An 8,571-nucleotide genomic window follows, 5' to 3' on the forward strand; every position below is an offset into this window, starting at 1 on the left:
ATCTTTTCAGAATTCTCATTTTTCATTGAAAAACTTTCTATCATTCAACAATGTTTCTATAGTTTCCTTATTTTTTCTTTGCATAAGATAGACCTTGAGGTCTATTTTGCATGTCAAAATTTCTACTGTTTTTCTAAACTTAAATCAAAGCAACAATTGTATATAAAGTATACTAAGATGTGAATGTATGAGTATATGCGTATAGATATGTATGCATAAATATCTGACCAAAATGTTCACAAAACAAAGAACTCAGGAAAATTTCCTAGATCGTTAATTACGGCCTTTATTGTATTCTAAGAGCATCTGCGAGGCAGTAGACCCTGTTGCTGCTGTTCAATGGCACATCGCCCAAACTATCAATTTGCCCCCGTCATTTCATACACAACTACTTATTTCTGTCTTACCTGCCTCGAATTCTTATCTGTTTTGGGGCTTCACTCCCTCTGAGTTCTAATGAAACCGGTTCCCACTGGGTGTTTGTTTGTTTTACAATTTTCCCTGTCATGTTGGTTTTCGCTTTAGGAAGCTGCTGTGTTCTGCTTTCAGTTTCCTCACTCTATCATTGTATCGATTTATGTTCCTTACTTTACTACACCTGTTTTTTTGGGGTTTTTTTTTGTCAATGGTTGTCTAGATATTTAACAGTTCATGTTGGTGGAAGTAAATTTACCGTGTTCTCCAAACGCCAACCTCATTTTCTGAAAGAAATTAGCTCACAAAGAAGTTTAAGGAAACCCACAAAGGTTTATTCTCTTTTGCTTCTTGTGCTATAGGCACGAGATTAGACTGCCCCTGTATCCTAGCCTGAAGTAACAGACTTGATACATCCTGGTGCTCGGTTCATTTTAGATAGATATTCTAGTTAATATCAAGGTTGAGAAACTCCTGCCAAGTCTAATAGGCATACATGCTTTCAGGTAAATAAAGCTCATAACTTTACAACCCATAACAGCAGGGGTTGAGTCAACTAAATTTTTTATTATGGTCATTTAGAAATTCATTTAAATATTGCTTATCAGCATCCATTGATCTGACCATTTTTCATTTGGGCTGAGGAGATGGTGTGCCAGCAGCTCCAACATGCAAATTTTCCTGATACAATGTGATGATATCATTTTATGATTTGTTTTAGGCTATGGAAAAGCTGAAATAAATTCATTTGAACTTAGACTGATACATTCAGTTTAGTTCTAGTTATTTGGTGTTGATTGGGGTAATGAATCTCTCCCATATTGATCCACGAGCTGATGGCTTCAAAATCAATGTTCATGAACAGGTAACACAAATATACATTTCTATTGCTTCAAGCTCAGTTCCTTTTTTCAGAATGGAGTCATTTTACAACCCAATGAAGGAAAATCATTATTTAGAATTAGAAATGTGTTAAATGTTTTGTACACTCAGTAAATGAATTAAGCGTATTAGGTTTTAGCTTGCTCTGGCATGCATGCGTGTGTGTGTGTGTGTGTGTGTGTGTGTGTGTGTGTGTGTGTGTAGACAAGATTATATTATGTTACTCAAAATGTTGTGGTTCTGGTTTGGTTTAGTTTGGTTTGGTTTGAAACAGGGTTTCTCTGAGTAGCCTTGCCCATTCTGGAAGTTGCTCTATAGACCTTGAACTACTGGAAATCCACCCACCTCTGCCTTCTGAGTGCTCAGATTAAAGGCACACACCAACACACACACACACACACACACCAACACCAACACACACATACACACCAACACACACACACCAACACACACACATACACACCAACACACACACACATACCAACACCAACACACACACATACACACACACATACCAACAGTAACACACACATACACACCAACACACACACAAATACCAACACCAACACACACACACACACACACACCAACACACACACACCAACACACACATACACACACACACACCAACACACACACACATACACACACACATACCAACACTAACACACACATACACACCAACACACACACACACACACACACACACCAACACCAACACACACATACACACCAACACACACACACACACACACACACACCAACACCAACACACACATACACACCAACACACACACACCAACACACACACATACACACACACACATACCAACACTAACACACACATACACACCAACACACACACATACCAACACCAACACACACACACACATACACACACACACCAACACACACACACATACACACACATACCAACACTAACACACACATACACACCAACACACACACACACATACACACACACACACACACACACACACACACACACACATACACACAAACTGAACAGTGAGGACCAGTTTAATTAGAACTCAGATGGAGGTCAGCTACAAGACAGATCAAAATAGTGGCAGGAGAGACATAGAGGAATAAGTGGCTGGATTTGAAAAGAGAGCTATCACAAGGATTAAATCATGGCAGCAGTAGATAGTTTGGGCAGTGTGCCATTTTATAGCAATACTTACTCACAGTTGCTTATTAGAGTACCGTAAGGGCAAAAATCATGCTACCATTAACAATAAAAGAACATCAATTCCTTTGGAAGAAGGGAAAAATATATATAGTAAGTCCAATCCATAATAACAAAATTCAGTACTGTGAAAAATATTCTTATGGGCAAGCTCACCATTTAACACAAAGAAATCAAATATCATAATTACACATAAAAGCACATGTAAAGTATATATTTACAGTAGATTATAGGAGAAATCTGTATTGTTAAAAAATAAATCTTTCAAAAACATCCATGCCTTTCTGGAGGCCAAAAAAATATCTGTACATATAATGAAGAAAAAGGGGTGAAGTGTACAAGACATTATTCCCATTGACAACAAAAATCAAAGCAGGGTAGAAACAGAACTTGAAAACTGTATGAACTCTAGCTAAAGAAAATTATTTCTAATGAATTCAATTATAGTAAAGATATTTGTAAAAAGTATAGTGGATATTGGTGCTCGGCATGTTTTTAAGTTGATGTGTAAATCAACTGTCTCCGTGAAAAGTTGTTTATTATTATTAATGTCATTAGGAAGAGGAGGAATAGTATCTATTGAAAATGTTTTTCAATAAAATATATTTTTCCATCCTTCATCTTTCTCTTTCCATGGAAACCAAATAGGTTGATCAAAAAACTAACAAATATTAATAATAACAATAATAATAATAATAATAATAATAATAAACAATGATGATGATGATGATGACAAAGCAAGGAGAAAAACAAAGAGAAAGACAAAAGCATGAGAAACACAGAGAGGAAAAGAGGTACACATACACATATACACACACAGATACACACAATACCCACTTTAAAATCCCATCAAATTGGGAACCAGAAAGAGTAAGTAAAATAAGTTTCTCTGTCAGATTTCATATACACATGTAATGTGGTTTGATTGTATCCACCTTCCATTTGCCTCTTTTCTTCTCTTAACCTCCCACTGGTCCTCTTGTTTCCAAATAGAAAAGACTTCTTATTCTCAAAAAGGCATGGAATTCATAAAATAAAGAGAAAAATAAAAAGAAACTTGAAATGAATCAGCATGACCCTAAACCCAACATTCAAGAGGCTGAAGCAAGAGGATCACAAGTTCAAGGCCACCTTCAGATATGTAGTAAGACCTTAAATTTAAAAACAAAATGAAAGTGTAGGAAAAAAGCCACTATCAAAGGAAGATTTTCATTCCTTGCCAAGAAAACTCCTTGCCATGTTAATCAAGTATATGTAATCATCGCACATATATATAGTTCATAATATTATATCATACCATATAAATATACACAATTATTTGTAATTTAAAAATCAATAAACAGAAATAAAAGAGGAATAAAAATTACAAGTTAAGAATTAGAGTGAGCCAATATCTAGTTATCATGGAAATTGTAATTCCAACTAATTGTAGCAGTAATAATTAATAATAATTATATGCTAATACTTTTGAGTGTGTTATATATCAAAAAGTTATTTTTATTTTTAACAAAGAATTGTCACAAAATGGAGAATTCATTAAGGCTTCTTTCTTACTCTTTTTCTTTTATTGAAAATAGATCCTCTCTCCCTACTCCTCCCAATTTCTCCCTACATCCCCTCCCTTCCAAATCTACTCCCTTTCTATCACTCATTAGAAAGGAGCTTCTAAGAGAAAACAAACATGACAAAAAGAATGTGACAAGATGAAGCAAACACAGAAAAGAAACAAAGATATAGCAACCCAAGGTGAGGAGAAGAGTCCCAAGACAGGCACAAGAGACAGAGTCCCCACTGATAAGTGGATATTAGCCCAAAAGCTGGGATTACCCAAGATACAATCCACACACTACATAAAGCTCAAGAAGGAAAATCAAAGAGTGGATGCTTCAGTCCTCCTTAAAAGAGGGAACAAAAATACTCATGGGAGGGGAAATGGAGACAAAGTTTGGAACAGAGACTGAAGGAATGGCTATTCAGAGCCTGCCCAACCTGGGGATCCAGCCCATATACATACAGCCACCAATCCCAGAATGTATTGCTGATGCCAAGAAGTGCATGCTGACAGGAGCCTGATAGAGTTGGCTCCTGTTAGGCTCTGCCAGAGCCTGACAAATACAGAGGGGAATGCTAGCAGCCAACCATTGAACTGAGAACAGGGCCCCCATTGGAGGAGTTAGAGAATGGATTGAAGGAGCTTAAGTGTTTTGCAACTCCATAAGAACAACAATACCAACCAACCAGAGCTCCCAGGGACTAAATCACTACTCAAAGAATACACATGGACAGACTCATGGCTCCAACTGCATGTGTAGCAGAGGATGGCTTTGGTGGGCACCAATGGAAAAAGTCCTTGGTCCTACCAAGGCTGGACCCCCAAAGTAGGGGAATGTCAGGGTGGGGAGGTGGGTTAATACCCACTTATAAGAAAATATATACCATATTTGTCTTTCTGCATATGAGTTACTTCACACAGAATGATTTTTGTCTAGTTCAATTTATTTGCTGCAAATTTTATGATCTCATTTTTAAAGCTATGTAATACTCCATTGTATAAATGTGTCACATTTTCTTTTTTTTTATTAACTTGAGCATTTCTTATATACATTTCGAGTGTTATTCCCTTTCCCAGTTTCCAGGCAAACATCCCCCTCCCCCCTCCATTTCCCTATGGGTGTTCCCCTCCCAACCCTCCCCCCATTGCCGCCCTCCCCCCAACAGTCTAGTTCACTGGGGGTTCAGTCTTAGCAGGACCCAGGGCTTCCCCTTCCACTGGTGCTCTTACTAGGCTATTCATTGCTACCTATGAGGTCAGAGTCCAGGATCAGTCCATGTATAGTCTTTAGGTAGTGGCTTAGTCCCTGGAAGCTCTGGTTGCTTGACATTGTTGTACATATGGGGTCTCGAGCCCCTTCAAGCTCTTCCAGTTCTTTCTCTGATTCCTTCAACGGGGGTCCTATTCTCAGTTCAGTGGTTTGCTGCTGGCATTCGCCTCTGTATTTGCTGTATTCTGGCTGTGTCTCTCAGGAGAGATCTATATCCGGTTCCTGTCAGCCTGCACTTCTTTGCTTCATCCATATTGTCTAATTGGGTGGCTGTATATGTGTGGGCCACATGTGGGGCAGGCTCTGTATGGGTGTTCCTTCGGTCTCTGTTTTAATCTTTGCCTCTCTATTCCATGCCAAGGGTATTCTTGTTCCCCTTTTAAAGAAGGCGTGAAGCATTCACATTTTGATCATCCGTCTTGAGTTTCATTTGTTCTAGGCATCTAGGATAATTCAAGCATTTGGGCTAATAGCCACTTATCAATGAGTGCATACCATGTATGTCTTTCTGTGATTGGGTTAGCTCACTCAGGATGATATTTTCCAGTTCCAACCATTTGCCTACGAATTTCATAAAGTCGTTGTTTTTGATAGCTGAGTAATATTCCATTGTGTAGATGTACCACATTTTCTGTATCCATTCCTCTGTTGAAGGGCATCTGGGTTCTTTCCAGCTTCTGGCTATTATAAATAAGGCTGCGATGAACATAGTGGAGCACGTGTCTTTTTTATATGTTGGGACATCTTTTGGGTATGTGCCCAAGAGAGGTTTATATATTCTTCTCTTGAGAGACACCTGCGTTTCTGGCTCCTAATTATTCATAAAAGCCACCCTGAACATGGTTTAGCAAAGGTCCTTGTTCTAAGATGAAACATCTTTTGAGTATATGCCTAAGAGTGGTATAGTCATGAGATTGGTTTGTTCCCATCTTTCTGAGGAATCACCAATGTTGACTTCCATGGCGACAGTAGAAATTCGTGTTCCCACTGGCAATAGAAGAGTGCTCTCCTTGTTCAACTGGTGCTATCGGTCTTGGCATCCTATCACGTATAAGATGGAATCTCAAAGTAGTTTTGATTTTCATTTTCCTGAAGCAATTTTTTTCACCTAGAAACTGGCAATAGCCCCTTAGATAGGAGGAGAGTCTTATGACACTCCCTGACTCCTGCTGGATTTTTGACTGACATGTTCATATACAGGCCATGTGCAGGTGTTTGAGTCACTGTTCTACTGCTGTGAAGAAACACCATTACCAAGACAATTCTTATAAAGTTAACTGACAGTGTGCTTATAGCTAGTTTCAGAGGCTTAGTCCATTAGCACCTGGCAGTCAGTATCGCAGTATATAAGCCAACATAGTGCTTGAGAAGTAGCAAAGAGTTCTAGCACTGAACCACAAAAAGCAAAAGGCGAAAACAGCTGGCTTTGGTTTAAGTTTTTGAAACCCTAAAGCCTACCCCAAAGGACACAATTCCTCCAACCAGGCCTCCAAATCCTTCTAATCCTTTCAGCTAGTCTTACCCATGACTGAGTAAGCATTCGAATATATGAGCTTATAGGAGACATTTGTATTTAAGCCCCCACAGTACGTAACCATAATTACTATAAGCTCCTATATACAACAGCCATAACATTGTCCAAGAGACAGCATTTCATAGCATTCCTCCTCAATGCTCAGAGCACTCTTACATTTTTCCTGACTTGTCTTCAATTATATTCCCTGAGCCTTAGATGGCAATATGGCAAGGGTGTTACAGATGTCCCATTTAGGGCTATACAGTCAGGAGCCCTTTATTCTCAACACTTTGACCTGCTGTGTGCCTCTTTATTATCTGCTGTCCACTACAAAAGGAAGCTTCTTTGGCCAAGATTGAACCATACATATATAAACATAAATATTTAGAAGACACTTTGCCAAAACAATAACATCTCTGTGCCTAGAGGCCACGACCTCCACAAACCATGAGCTTTTGCCCAGGTTTACAATACCAAGCATGAGTTGTTTCCAGTCCCCACACCTCAAATCCAATCCGGAAGCAGTCATATCATAAATGAAGAGTAGTTTACATAGTTTATTGAAGTTGTTACACAAGAAACATATGATGTCTTCAGCTTATATTTTATAAATGTCTTAAAATTGTTACTAAAGAAGCCTGTGCCAAAATAAAACAAGAGTTTGCTCAGAAAATAGTATGTACCTCTTTTTCCTTCAAATTACTTCACGGAATAAACTTCAAGTGAATTCCACTTTCACTTTCCATATGTTGACTTTATCTGAGAGAAAAGACTCAACTGAGGAAGTGTCTAGCTCAGATTGGCCTGTGGACATGCCTCTAGATGGTTGCTTTTATTATTAATTGATGTGAAAGGACCCAGCATATTGTAGTTACCATTCCTAGCAGGTCCTGGACTGTATAAGACAGCCACTTAAATAGTAAATGCTATATACAGCAAACCAGTAGCTAACATTAAACTAAATGGAGAGAAACGTGAAGCAATCCCACTAAAATCAGGTACTAGACAAGGCTGCCCACTCTCTCCCTACCTATTCAATATAGTTCTTGAAGTTCTAGCCAGAGCAATCAGACAACAAAAGGAGATCAAAGGGATACAGATTGGAAGAGAAGAAGTCAAAATATCACTATTTGCAGATGATATGAGAGTATACATAAGTGATCCCAAAAGTTCTACCAGCGAACTACTACACCTGATTAATGCCTTCAGCAAAGTGGCTGGGTATAAAATTAACTCAAATAAATCAGTAGCCTTCTTCTACACAAAAGAGAAACAAGCCGAGAAAGAAATTAGGGAAACGACACCCTTCATAATAGTCCCAAATAATATAAAATACCTTGGTGTGACTTTAACCAAGTAAGGGAAAGATCTGTATGATAAGAACTTCAAGCCTCTGAAGAAAAAAATTGAAGAAGACCTCAGAAGATGGAAAGATCTCCCATGCTCATGGATTGGCAGGATTAACATAGTAAAAATGGCCATTTTACCAAAAGCGATCTACAGATTCAATGCAATCCCATTCAAAATACCAATCCAATTCTTCAAAGAGTTAGACAGAACAATTTGCAAATTCATCGGGAATAACAAAAAACCCAGGATAGCTAAAACTATCCTCAACAATAAAAGGACTTCTGGGGGGAATCATGATCCCTGAACTCAAGCAGTATTACAGAGCAATAGTAATTAAAAAAAAACTGCTTCGTATTGGTACAGACAGACAGATAGAC

Source organism: Rattus norvegicus, chromosome 2 (genome assembly GCF_021556685.1).
Source record: "Rattus norvegicus strain SHRSP/BbbUtx chromosome 2, alternate assembly SHRSP_T2T, whole genome shotgun sequence".
NCBI classification, from domain to species: domain Eukaryota; kingdom Metazoa; phylum Chordata; class Mammalia; order Rodentia; family Muridae; genus Rattus; species Rattus norvegicus.